This window comes from Myodes glareolus, chromosome 3 (assembly GCF_982192425.1).
Source record: "Myodes glareolus chromosome 3, mMyoGla1.1, whole genome shotgun sequence".
Classification (NCBI taxonomy): domain Eukaryota; kingdom Metazoa; phylum Chordata; class Mammalia; order Rodentia; family Cricetidae; genus Myodes; species Myodes glareolus.
The window spans coordinates 20,177,842-20,192,065 of record NC_142028.1 but is presented as its reverse complement, the minus strand read 5'-3'; positions in this window follow the sequence as shown (position 1 = coordinate 20,192,065).

The following is a 14,224-nucleotide window of genomic DNA, read 5'->3' as shown; positions in this document are numbered from 1 at the left end:
AATTGATATAATTGGGATAAACTCCAGGATTCCTATAAGGACAAGAGAACAAAGTTTACCCATTAGAATAAGTCGTCCATGTTGCTTACCCATTGGAAAATTTCAACATGTAACTCAACGGGTAGAGCTTTCTTGCTGACTTTGCTCTTGCTGATACTAAGGAAATGGGTGATTTTGCTGCTGGCCTCCAGGCTGGTGTGCCTTTCTGAGTTTCATGATGAGCACCAAATAATGAGGGTGATTGTTTCCTTACTGTGGTGATCTCTCTTGTGAATTTTCATCTTCACATTCATCTTCACCAGCAACAGAGGGTTTTGGGGGCAGTTTGTTTCCAATATTCAAGTAGAAAGTTCTCTGCCTTTTCTTCTTAACTGTACTCATGAACGCGGTATAAGAGGTCCTTCTGTATTTGTGTTGCTTTCATTGGTTAATAAAGAAATTGCTTTGGGCCTGATGATAGGACAGAACTTATGTAGGCAGGGGGACAGAACTGAAGTCTGGGAGGAAGAAAGCAGAGACAGATAGCCACGATGAAGCCTCCAGGTCAGACATGCTGAATCTTTCCTGGTAAGCCATGATCTTGTGGTGTTACACAGATTGGTGGAAATGGGTTGAATTGAAATGTGAGAGTTAGCCAATAAGAGGCTAGAGATAATGGGTAAGGCAGTAATTTAGTTAATACAATTTCTGTGTAATTATTTTGGGAGTTAAACTATACGGGTGGCTGGGGCAAAAAGCAGGCCCACTTGCTCATACTACAGAATGCCGCCCAATGTGGGATGCTTTTTTTGGTATAAACTGACTGGCCTAGTATCTCAGGCTTCTTATTAGCTCTTACAACTTATATTAGCCCATTATTCTTGTCTATATTAGCCTCATGGCTAGCTTTTCCAGCGAGGCAGTCACATCTTACTTCTTCTGTGGAGGGCTCACAACTACCAACCAGGACTTCTTTCTTCCCAGAATTCTCCTTTTCTCATTGACCCACCTCTACTTCCTGAATGGTTGTCCTGCCTATACTTCCTGCCTGGCTACTGGCCAATCAGTATTTATTTAAAATATAATTGACAGAATATAAACCATTGTCCCACACCACTTGCCCATTTTTTTTTCAACTATTCCAGTACTTATCATCTTATACCATTCTGCACTTTCCTGGAATGTCTTTTCTCATCTTTTGTATCTTTTGTTTATTGTATGTTTCTGTTTGGTTTTACTTTTACAACTGGAATGTGCTTGGATTGATTTTACTATTTGTTCCTCTTCTCCTTTCAAGTCTTTTGATTATAGGGATGAGACACCAAAGGTAGCTATAATTTCACTTTTATAAGTGTTGTTTTCTTTTTTACAACATAGGACAACAAGGCATTTTGTGTGCCACAAGCCATCAGTTGATTGCTGTAGATTTTACTGTCTATTGTCCTGGCCTCTATTTTACTTATCTATATGAGTTACCTGAACATTATTATTAACAAACATGTAGTATTTTTTTAATGAATGACATTGTACAAATATCGTGCAATTGCTCTTTTAACAGTGTGTAGTGTAATATTTTGTTTGTGTGTATATATACGTATATGTTTATGTGCATGTAGGTATTGATGAAATTTGATGAAAATTTGGATTAAAGTAAATTACTGAGGGCCTTGTGATTATGCATCTTAAGAAAGACCCTTTATGTAGTATATGCTATGGACCATATGCTATGCATGTAAGTGCTTTCATGGTGGTCCTCTATGAAAGAATATTGACAATATTATTTGATGTCTAGTTGAAAAGTGTGATTTTTATAGATATTGTGATAACTGCAGAGATACAAAGTTTTTGGCTTTTTCCTTTGTTACCATAGATGTATTATGAAAACAGAATATAATGTCACTTGGCAAATTTTTTGTGGTTATTTAAAAATTAGAGCACTCTTGTCCCATGGCCATTTTGGAAAGCAAAGATAACTTATATGCTTTTGTTAACCTCCTATATTCATTGTACATATTCCTGACCCAAATACCAGTTTTAGACCTTCAGGAAGGACAGTAAAGTCAGAGTCAAGGAACATAAGTAATACCATGGTAAAGTTGTTTGCATTTGTGGACTGTTGAACAGGCACTTCTAGAGGGAGGCAGCCTTGTCCTTGACTTGGTGGATCCTAAAAAGAACAGCAAATTCGCTGCAATGCTAAAACCTTTTTGCCCTTTCCTTGAGCCTCTTAAGTGTTGGCAGAGTGTGAAACTGATCATTATCTTATCTCCCCCAAAATGTCAACTATGAACTCATGAGACATAATCAAAACAAGTTATGGAACAGCTCACCTGAAAGACATTCAGTAAATGTGAGGTTAAATGATGAGCAGCATGTCTCAGGCTCTTTATGACCTGGAGGTTGTTAGAGCACTTAAGTGATCCATATCTTAAAAGCGTATCTTTGACTTAATAGTCCACAGAATCCACAACTTCAACCTTCTACTCCCGACTACTTCATATTTACTTTCTAAGCTTCAACAGCAATAATACAAAGGTTGAGAGAATAAATAAGAGTTGTATTTTCACATAGATTAATGTATTAAAAGGTATATTTTCTTAATAGCTCTATTTCTCTTGTTCCAGAAGTTTGTCTTAAAGTTATATAGCTCCCAAGGTCCAAATGAGGAGCAGAAGGAGGGAGAATGTGAGTAAGGAAGTCAGGATCATGACAGGTGCTTTCACCCACTGAGACGGTGGGACTGATCTAATGGGAGCTTAGCAAGGCCAGCTGGACTGAGAGTGATGGAGCATGTGATGAAACTGGACACTGAATTTGGCTGGCAATGAAGGCTGACTGAGAAGCCAAGGACAATGGCACTGGGTTTTTATGCTACTGCATGGACTGACTTTGTGGGAGCCTGGTTTGTTTGGATGATCACCTTTATAGATCTGGATGGAGGGGGGAGGACCTTGGACTTCCCATGGGGCAGGGAACCCTGACTGCTCTTAAGACTAGAAAGGGAGGGGGAGGTGGGGATGGGGAGGAAAAAGGGAGGTGGGGAGGAGGTGGAAATTTTTACTAAATAAATAAACAAATAAACAAACAAACAAACACATAAATAAATAAAGTTGTGTCACAGTATTTTATTCCTTCTGCTCATGAGTTTCTTATGTCATTTGACAACATATTCTTATAAGCATCCAAGTTCTAAACACCTTCTTTGGTTATTAGAGACCCAACTGGCATCCAAACAGTCATACTCTGAGATAATGAGGATTACAAATTTAACATAACATCTGGGGGGCAGAGTTTTGGCAGGGGAAGGGAATGAGGGAATCCTAACAGCACTTATAACCAACAGCTAAACATTAGAATTACTTTTATTTTTTGTGATCTTTTAAAAAGCTTCCTATAAAGGTATACTTCAGGGGCAGAAGAGATGGCTTGAAGGCTGAGAGCATGTCCTATTGTAGAAAGGCTGTGTTTCCTTCCACGAATCCACACTGGGTGGTCCACAATTTCCTGTAACATCAGCTACAGGAAAGCTAATGTTATTTTCTGGCCTTTTCAGATACCTGCAGTTATATACATAAAGATAGAGAAACAGACAGACAGGCAAACAGACACCAATGCAGACTCATCAGGTTATACACACACACACACACACACACACACACACACACACACACACATATATATATGCACATATATATGCATACAAATGCGTGTAATTATAATAAAAAGTTTATGAATTTAAGTTTGTGAAGCAGGACACAGGAGAAGTTCTAATGTGGAGAAAGAGGAGAAGAAATAATCTAAAATGGCATTTGATTCTACTTCCAAAATATATCTCATATTTGATGACTTTTATTTTTTTGTTTCATAACCCTTGTGATTCCATGCTCCTCTCTTGATACACTGCAGATTAGTACCTCACTCATGATGTTGAAATTTCTCTAAAGGTCACCAAAATAAATTTATATTATTGTTATTATTATTATTATTACTACTATTATCATATTACTTTAAAAAATATCAATCTAATTTCCCACTCCCTCCCTTCCTCCCACTCCCTCCACACACCTTCTCACTCCTTCCCCCTCCAATCCTAAGAGAGGGCAAGGCACCCTGCCCTGTGAAAAATTCAAGGCCCTCACAACTACATCTAGATTAAGCAAGGTATACATGGAAAGAGAATAGGATCCCAAAATGTCAGTACATGCAGTAGGGACAATTCCCAGTGCCACTGTCAGTGACCCCTCCATCTGCCCCAACTGTCAACCACATTCAGAGGGATTAGTTCCATCCCATGCTCATTCACTCCCAGTCCAATTGGAGTTGGTGATCTCCCATTAGCTCAGACAAACTGTCTCAGTGGATGAATTCCTCATGGTCTTGACCTCCTTGCTCATACGTTTTACTCCTTCTCCTCAGCTGGACCTTGGGAGCTCAGTCCAGTGCTCCAGTGTTTTTCTCTGCTTTCATCTGTTGTTGGAAAAAGGTTCTATGGTGATATTTAAGCTGTTCATAAGTCTGACTACAGGGCAAGGCAAGTTCAGGCACCCTCTCCTCTATTGCCTAGGGTCTTAGCTGGGGTCATCCTTGTGGATTCCTGGGAATTTTTCTAGAGCCAGGTTTTTTGTTAACCCCATAATGGCTCCCTCAATCAAGATATCTCTTTCCTTGCTCCCATATCTGTTCTTCCTCTATCTTGACTATCCCATTCCCTCAAGTTCTCCTCAACTTCTCCTTCTCCCCTCCCTTCTATTCCCTACCCCCATACTCCCAATTTTTTCAGGCGATCTTGTCTATTTCCAGTTCCCAGGTGGGTTTATATATGATTCTGTAAAGCAAAGGACACAATCAATAAGACAAAAAGGCAGTCTATTGAATGGGAAAGGATCTTCACCAACCCCACATGAGATAAAGGATTGAGCTCCAAAATATGCAAAGAACTCAAGAAATTACACATTAAAATTCTAAACAACCCAACTAAAAAATGGTACACTGAAGTAAACAGAGAATTCTCAACAGTATTTCAAATGGCCAAAAGATACTTAAGGACATGTTCAACTTAGCTCTCAGGAAAATGCAAATCAAAACAACTTTGAGAAATCATCTTACACCTGTCAGAATGGCTAAGATCAAAAACACCAATGACAACTTATGCTGGAGAGGATGTGGAGTAAGGGGAACACTCTTCTATTTCTGGTGGGAATGTAAACTTATGCAATCACTTTGGAAATCAGTAGGGCGGTTTCTCAGAAATTTGGGAATCAACCAAATTAAATTTATAATGTTTTTTTCCTGTTGCCACATGGTAGTTTCAATGTAATTGTTATAATGTCATAGAGAGTAGTATTATTAGGAGGTGTGTCTGTTGGAGTAGTTATGGCCTTGTCAGAGGAAGTGTGTCATTGTAGGTGTGGGCTTTGAGTTTTTCTATGGTCAGCATACCCCTTCAGTGTTTCAGTCAACTTCCAGTTATGTACAAGTTGTAGGACTCTCATCTAATATTCCATCACATTGCCTTCTCACCACATGCTGCCCATCATGATGATAATGAACTGAACCTCTGAAACTGAAAGTGAGACATCCCAATAAAATGTTTTCTTATAATAGTTGTCATTGGCTTGGTGTCTTTTCTGCATCAACCACCCCTGTTCTTGTGATCTTATGTCACCGGTCTGTGAAGTTGAAGAACATGTTTGTTGTATCTTTCAATTATCTGTTTTGTTATTCTATTTGTTTATAACAAGGGTTTCAGGGTGTTTTTTAGACTGGCCTCAAAATGGACAATTTCCTTCCTCACTGCCCAACCAGTGTGACTTCAGACATATTTTTCTATTCTTTGCCAGCACTCTTTAATTTGTTTAAAGCAGTGTTTGGTAGCAAGGTATTGTTTGGCATTGGTTTTCATCTGTTGTCTGTAGTGCTAGCTATTTCTCTAACCGTGTTCATCATTTCACAATGGAGTGATGAATCATTGTTTCCATGGAAGGTGATAATAGGAAATCTTCATATCTTACCTTGTGTAAAGCTTATATTTTTGCTCTGTGTTCTCATGGGGCTGGTAGAAATTGGAAGAGAATCTAAAATAAGTTAAAGGTGTATCATGTAACTATGTAAATTGTAAGACAAATCACATTTCTGTTGTAGACTTCTGGATAAATGCTATGCACATGATTTTTCAGTTCTCATTCTCTTTGAGTAAAAATATAAACATTGTATGAAACCCACATAGTAGATGGGCTTTGCAAAGGATAGTGTGAAATTTGAAGTATCACAAAGCTGATGACCCTTCCTCAGGTGTAGCATGAGGGGGCCTGCTTGTTGGGATTTCTGTCCCACCTGGTACCCCACAGCTGGCGAGTCCCAAAGAAATCACAGAGTCTACATTAGGTTATAAACTGATGGGTCTATTAGCTAAGGCTTCCTGTTAACTCTTATAGCTTACATTAACCCATTATTCTGATCTATGTTAGCCATATGGCTTGGTACCTATTTCAGCTGTCAGCTTACATGTTGCTTCTTTGGTGGTCTGCGCAAGAATGGCAGAGGGAGTTTCCTGTCCCGCACTACCTTCTCGCCAGCAAGAATGACGCGGGGCACTTAGGATTCTTCTGCAGTAAAGCTTTAATGCGTCTTGAGAGGGAGAGCATCAGCTTCCAAAGCAGAGACCCAGAATGAGGGGAACCCAGCCCTTATAAAGGAAACAGTCCTCGCTTCTGACGTGTCACTCTTGGATTGGTCCGCTGCCCATTATCCCAGATGATGCCTCGGAAGTAGGCAGGGACGCAGCAGTAGAGAGTTACCAAGCACATGCGCTGGGATTAAAGGCGTGTACTACCACACCTTGAGGTCACAGAGGTCAATCTGCCTCTGCCTCCCAGGCATCAGGACTAAAGGCGTGTACCACCACACCTTGAGGTCACAGAGGTCAATCTCTACCTTTGTCCCTTGAAGCAATGGAGAATGTGGTTGCGGCCCTCCACAGCTTCCTGCTTCCCAGAATAATCCCAGTCTCTTTGCTCCACCTCTACTTCCTGTCTGACTTTCCCGCCTATGCTGCCTGCTTGGACAATCAGCATTTTATTAAAATATGATTGACAGAATACAGACAATTCTCTCGCATCATTTCCCTCTTTTTTTTTAAACAAAGGAAAATACCCATAGTCCATTTGTTGGGAATGTGGGCATAGTATTTCAGGCTACTTCCTGCTGAATGGGGGCACTGATGATCTTATGGGGACCTAAAAAATTTTAGAGTTTTAATCAAGTTCTGACTGGCGTATCCTGTGAGTCTTGATCATCTCAGGCAACAGTCTTGAACCTGTTCTGGATGAAGCACTCTGTCATCTGGGACATCTGTTCCTATCGGAGATTTCTCAGGTGGTCTTCCTTGATTGAACCTGACTTTTCTTAATTCAGAATGAATCCACAGTCTCTCATTTTCTGTGGAAACAAAAGCACAATCTCTTCTCCAAAGTAGCATACCTTTTGACTTCAATTTTGAAGCCAAGGTATTTTCAAACCACAACAAGCCGGCCCTCACGTTACAGATGGCACCCATGTGGATAACTGAACCCACAGAAAGCCTGAGAAAGTTTGGGAAAGAATAGAGTAAAGCAAGTAAGCATGTTTTCTTGGTAGCAGCAATTTCTCAAGTCTGCTCTGCTTGCTAGATGCAAGCAAATGCTCTCATCTAAGAGAGGCTTCCTGACTCAGCTTTAGCTGCAAAACTTTGTAGCTCCTTTAAGAAGCCCTGCCATGAAACACTTAAATGATGTTGATGAAAAGCTGAATTCATGATTTTCGGGTTTTCAGCCATAACAGGAAAAAAAGCTGTGCTGTTTTAAAATGCTGGCTTTCTGGGCCATCCTGCCAGGACAAACTCTGCCTCTTTCAGGCAGGCAGTCCGATTATAGAGGATTTAAATGTGGTCTGTGAGCAGAATGCTGCAGCTTGCTTGCTGGCAGGGACCTTGAAATGCCATAGAGTTGTGGCGATAAAAATTGTTCCAGCGGTACCTCTGCCATGAGCCTGGAAAGCTAAGGAATGGGCTGGATCTAGCCTTCAAAGCCACAGCTTTCAACCTCTTCTTAAAGACTCATGTGGTTAGAAAAAGAGAGATGTACAGTAAAGAGAGATTCAAAGAAAAAAGAAAACCTCTAAATATTTTACAGTGTGTTAAAAATATATGCAGGCTATAAGTTAAAGTTCTTAAAGTAAAAATGTAAGAAAAAAAGTAGTTGGGTGTGGTGGTACACACCTTTAATCCCAATACCTGGGAGGCAGAGATAGATTGACCTCTGTGACTTCAAGGGGCAGAGGTAGATTGACCTCTGTGACTTTAAGGTGTGGCGGTACACACCTTTAAACCCAATGCCTGGGAGGCAGAGACAGATGAATCTCTGTGAGTTCAAGGACAACCTGGTCTACAGAGTTACTCCAGGACAAAGATATACAGAAAACCTGTCTCAAAAGCTAAAAGTAAAAATAAATGAAATAGAGGCTAAAATAAAGCCGCATAAAGATGGAAAATACACAGAGAATCTTGATACTGTATGTTATTATGTTTTCTTTAAATTGTTTGAATGCTGAGGAAGGAGCAACAGCTGCTAAAAGACTTTTGTTTATAAATGCTGCTGAACTAATCCAAGATAGATATTTTGAAAATACCTTGACTTCAGAATTTGAATCTAAGGATATGATACTTTGGAAAGGAGATTCCTCTTTGTTTTCACAGAGGATGAGACCCTGTGGATTGCTTTTATCTCAATATGGTATGATAGACCATACCCTCCTGAAAGGTTTTGTGAACACCCTCAAAAAATTACTTCATTAAACTGCCAACTGAGATGAACCTGGCAGACAGGTTATACCATGAATAACCTGATTAACAGTGCCCTTATTCAGTAGGAAGAAGTTTGGAGAGAGATAACTACGTCAATATTCCCAAATATTGTTTATAAATGTTCTTTTACATTTAAAGGGGAATATGATATAGCTATGAATAATTTGCATTGGTATAAAGTTAAGGTCAATTTTGTTATATGTATATGTATTTCTGATCTTGATTAAGGCATTGTGATTGTGTAGTTCATTTAAAAATGTAATGTATAATTAGGAAATATAGGTTGTTAATGGATAATCATCGATAATAGTCAAGCTAGTAGTCATGTTAGATTTTCTAGATATATAGAGCTATATTTCAGTTAGATAGGCATTCTTCATATCTTTCAAAGACTACAGAATATGGCATTTAATGTTTTAATAACTTAGGTCTTTTCATGACAATGAGACACGTCTGCTCCTGCCAGCACCAATCTTCTTCAAGAGGAAGAGGAGCATCGAAGAGGCTCCTTATGGAGTTGGTTAGCCATTTGGGCAAGAAACTGCTCTTGCCTGGACTGTCATATAAACTGGACACAGAGAACCCGCAGAGAGAGGACTGCTGAACTTGCCTAAAGGTGAAATGATCTTTCGTGGTTCCTGATTCATGAAAGAGTCTATGAGACATTCTGCAGGACACAGCAGATAGTGACTGAACTGCCTTTGAAATTTCCTGCTTCATAGAAATGTCTCTGGATACTATGGGCCCATAGGCTGAAGATGGATGCCCAACGGTACAGAGGAACTTTGGGTGATTGTCCAGGCAGCAAGATATCTCTGTCATTTCTAGAGTTTTGGAAGTTGCTTTCTTCTTGTTTACTTAGGTAATTTTATATCCTTCTGGAGTCTTTGATGCAGTTGAAGAATGGTTAATTATAGTTACAGTTTTCCATTATTATGATAAAGATAAAATATATATAAATATTGTAACTGTAATTCTTACTTGATAACTGTTTTGTTATATATAATTTTACTATGTTAAAGTGAAAGCCTTTCTATTTTGTTAGAATAGAAAAAGGGGAAATAATGTAGGTGGGCCTTCTGTTATGTGTTATTTTCATTGGTTAATAAAGAGACTGCCTTGGCTCTCTGATAGAACAGAAAATTAGGTAGGTGGAGTAAAGAGAACAGAATGCTGGGAAGAGGGCAATGAGGCAGATACCATGGAGCCAGTCACCAGGTCAGACATGCTGAATCTTTTCCAGTAAAACACCACCTCATGGTAGTACACAGATTATTAGAAATGGGTTAATCAAGATGTGAGAGTTAGTCAGTAACTAACTCTCTAGAGATAATGGGCCAGGCAGTGTTTAAATGAATACAATTTGTGAGTTGTTATTTCCGGGGCTAAGCTAGCTGTGCGGGAGCCGGGCGAGATGAAAAGTAGGCCTGTCCACAGCTCCTCACTACACTCGGGTGATCATGGATATATTCTGAAGAATGACTGTTTCAACATTTGGAGTTATTCTCCATATACATGCATAAAAATTGTTCCATCAAAGGCAGAGAAGAATCACCAGTCCCATGTATATTCCTTTATTTGCTTTCATGAGTCTATCAAACCTGGGTGGAAAGATATCAGAAATGAGTTGATATGACTGGGTGGATTAATGGAGACTTTCAGGAGGGAAAAGGTCAGAGCAGAAGGGAGATATAAGAACAAAGTACTGCTTTGGAGGAACTCACCCTTGTCTTTAGCTAGTTACATCACTGATCACCATAGCAGGTTCTGTAAAATATCACCAAGTGTGAAAGCCTGTTCCTTTTTCTTCTCCAATGTCAGCAACATGTGAAAGAGATTAATTTTCATGGAAAAACTGCAGCAGCTCATGCGATACAGTACAAATAAGTTACAGAGGAGCCACAGGGAAGACTCTGTAATGGAGAGCTTAAGCAATGAATACCACTTCGCAGGTGCTATGTTAGGAACCCAGTAGGTACTGAAATTCATACCCAATTTCCTTGCCTTATCTGTGGACTTTATGCAATTAGTGTTTTCATAGGATTAAGGATCTTCCCAGTATATTCCAGGTTTATTCCATATTTGTTTTTTCGAACTTCCAAAAATAAAAAGAGATAAATCAAAGAATAATTTAGTAGCATGCTGATTTTTTTCTTTTTCACATAGATTCTGAAGGTATGGGGCTACTGTTAATATTCCACGAGGCACATTTTCACTATCAACCTCCTTCTTTGGATTCTAGGAAATGATTTCTTTGACATATTCTCATATGGAGTTGTTTTCTGCACAAGCATTTCTTGTGTCATGTGTGTGTTTAAAGGTCCTTCAAAATGAGAATGCCAGATACATTTTATTATGGTGTCCTTACACATACATTTTACTTTAATAAGCTTCTGAAAAGCACTTCTCAGTTACCAAACATAGTTATATTCTAATGTAATAGGGCTAGGGATTGTACATCAGAACTAAATACTTGGGGAAAAATCAGAGCTCCGAGCTATTCACATTAATTTCTCAAAAATAACAGACCTTTCACCCAAATACCAAAAAATAAAAGAACCACTTTTATTTTCTCAGTCTCTGTGACACTGTCTACTAGAGAGTCCAATTGGCTGCACTTTCCAAATATATTTCAAAAATGACAACTTACTTAATCTGTGCTTCTAGCCCTGATCAGGCCATGTTCTTCTCACTCAAACCATTAATAACATTCCATGGAAACACACTGAGGCTGAGACCAATAGGGAACATATACTCTATTCTCATTAACTTCCATAATCATTGTTTTGGGGGTTATATGATATTCTCCTTAGGCAGAAGGAAAGAGGAAGGTGCAAACTAAGTCCAGTGCAAGGGTGTTATGTTCAAGCAAGAAGCCAATTCTGGGGTCATCTACAATGCCCCATTACCTTCCAGTTGCTTTGTATGCTTAGGAATGCCAGAGAAGACAGGAAATGTTTATCTGTAATAAATTTCAGGTGAATCTTTGCTGAAACATTTTGCTGGGTAGAGAATTAAACTTTCATACGCAATTATGTTTGTATAATACTGTGATTACTTTTACATACCAGTGATATAATGTGTTGTCCTTCACACAGTGATAGCAATGTTGATAAATTCCATTTTGATTAGTTTGAAATACAACAAAGTTCACAATGTTGAATGATGAAGGAGAGTTATCTGTCTATTGTGTTATTTTCATTGGTCAATAAAGAGACTGCTTTGACCCCTTGATAGGACAGAAAATTAGGTAGGTGGAGTAAACAGAACAGAATGCTGGGAAGAGGGCTGCGAGGCAGACGCCATGGAGCCAGCCACCAGGTCAGACATGCTGAATCTTTTCCAGTAAGACACCACCTTGTGGTGCTACACAGATTATTAGAAATGGGTTAATATCAAGATATGAGAGTTAGTCAGTAACTAACTCTCTAGAGATAATGGGCCAGGCAGTGCTTAAATGAATACAATTTGTGTGTTGTTATTTCTGGGATTAAGCTATCTGTGCGGGAGCTGGGTGAGGCGAAAAGCAGGCCTGCCCGCAGTCCCTCACTACAGTTGAAGCTATAAGGTCCTTCTTCCATGCTGGCCATTTCAATAAACTAGAGAGAAGGGAAAAAGAAAAACTGTTTGAAAAGTGCAATGAACAAATAATGTTCTGTCTTCCCCTCTTTCTCACACACTTCCAACATTTATTCTTTTCTTAGTTTCATTTGCTCATGGGATATTTTATTTTTATTATTTTGATTTCAAACAAGAAATTTTACACTTTATTAAGTAAACCATTTCCCTAGTCTCAAAGCTGCTCTTGAATACAAACCACAATAAACAATTTAAAGTATGAAAATTCAGAATCATATTAACCCACAGCCTCATGTTATACATCATTAAAATCAATCAAAACTTAATTATTGTACTCAGGATGCAGAGGCAGGTGAAACTCTGAGCTAAAAGCCTGCTTGGTTTACAAAGTGAGTTCCGGGATGGCCAAGGTTACACAGAGAAACTCTGTTTGAAAAGCAAAACTAACTAAATAAATGAATAAATAAACCGAAAGTGATTCTCTTTCAAATAAGGAAAATGCGATACAATTACACAATGGACTACTACACAGCAGAAAAAAATAATAACATCTTGAATTTTGCAGGCAAATGGATGGAGCTAGAAAACATCATTTTGAGTGAGGTAACCCAGACCCATAAAGACAATTATCACATGTGCTCACTTGTATGTGGTTTTTAAACATAAAACAAAGAAAACCAGCTTACAATTCACAATCCCAGAGAACCTAGGCAACAATGAGGACCTTAAGAGAGACATTCATAGTTCTAATCTACATGGGAAGTAAAAAAGGACAAGATATCCTGACTAAATTGAGAGCATGGGGAATTTGGGGGGAGGATTGAAGGATAGGAGAGGGATGGGGCGCAGAAAAAAATGTAAAGCGCAATAAAAAAAGAAAAAATGGTTTTCATAAAGAAGTAGTTAAGAAAGTAATTAACTGTTTCACAAAACTTAATAATAGAGCACCTTTTATAGTCATAATAAAGAATTCCATATTAGAAAGAAGGAAGATATATGTATCTTTTGGATTGGGTTTTTAATGAATTGATATGTTCAATGAAATATTTGTTAAAATATTACTCTTATTCTTCTGGTTATTTGCATAGATGAGAAAATTACCCTGTTGGCCATCTCAATTTGTCAAAGATATTGGATGACTACCAAATTTAATGATTATTATAAATTTTAAATTTTACATTGCTAAGTATTTGTACTTCCTTAAACAGATTCAATTATTTTTGATGTTTTGCTATTTTAAAGAAATTCTTTTAAAATATATTTATATACTTAAATGACAAAATCCAACTATGATAATATAAGTTTTAAAATTCTTTGGCAAACAAGAGTTTTTAAAGTTGTCTAGAGTTATTGCTGAAAATCAAACTTGATCTTTCACATCAGAACAGATTTCTAAAATTTATGCGTGTTCTATTGAAGACAGGTGGAAATTATATTTTGGTGGTGTTTTTCAGTGTAGGAGGAGTGAATGCATTCATGACTCTTTACAGAATCAGAACCAATGCAGTGCACATATATCTATGAACAGTGATATTCATTAGATTGCCTTCCAGGCTCAGAGGCTAGGTACTACAAAAGGTTGTGAACAAGCTGGAGAGCCAGAAAAAACATAGCTTGTGTTATCTAAGGCACTGCAAACTTTACCAAAGGAGGACTCCTATTTCAGTGTAAGTTTGAGACTGAGTTCTTAAACCATTTTCAGAAACTCTTGAGTGGCAAATGGAGATGATTTTCACTAAAGCCTTGTTCTGAATTCCTTCTCATCTCATCTCATTCATTCCTCATTGGAGACAGTCCTGTTCTGGCTTGCAGCCCAGAATATTAGAT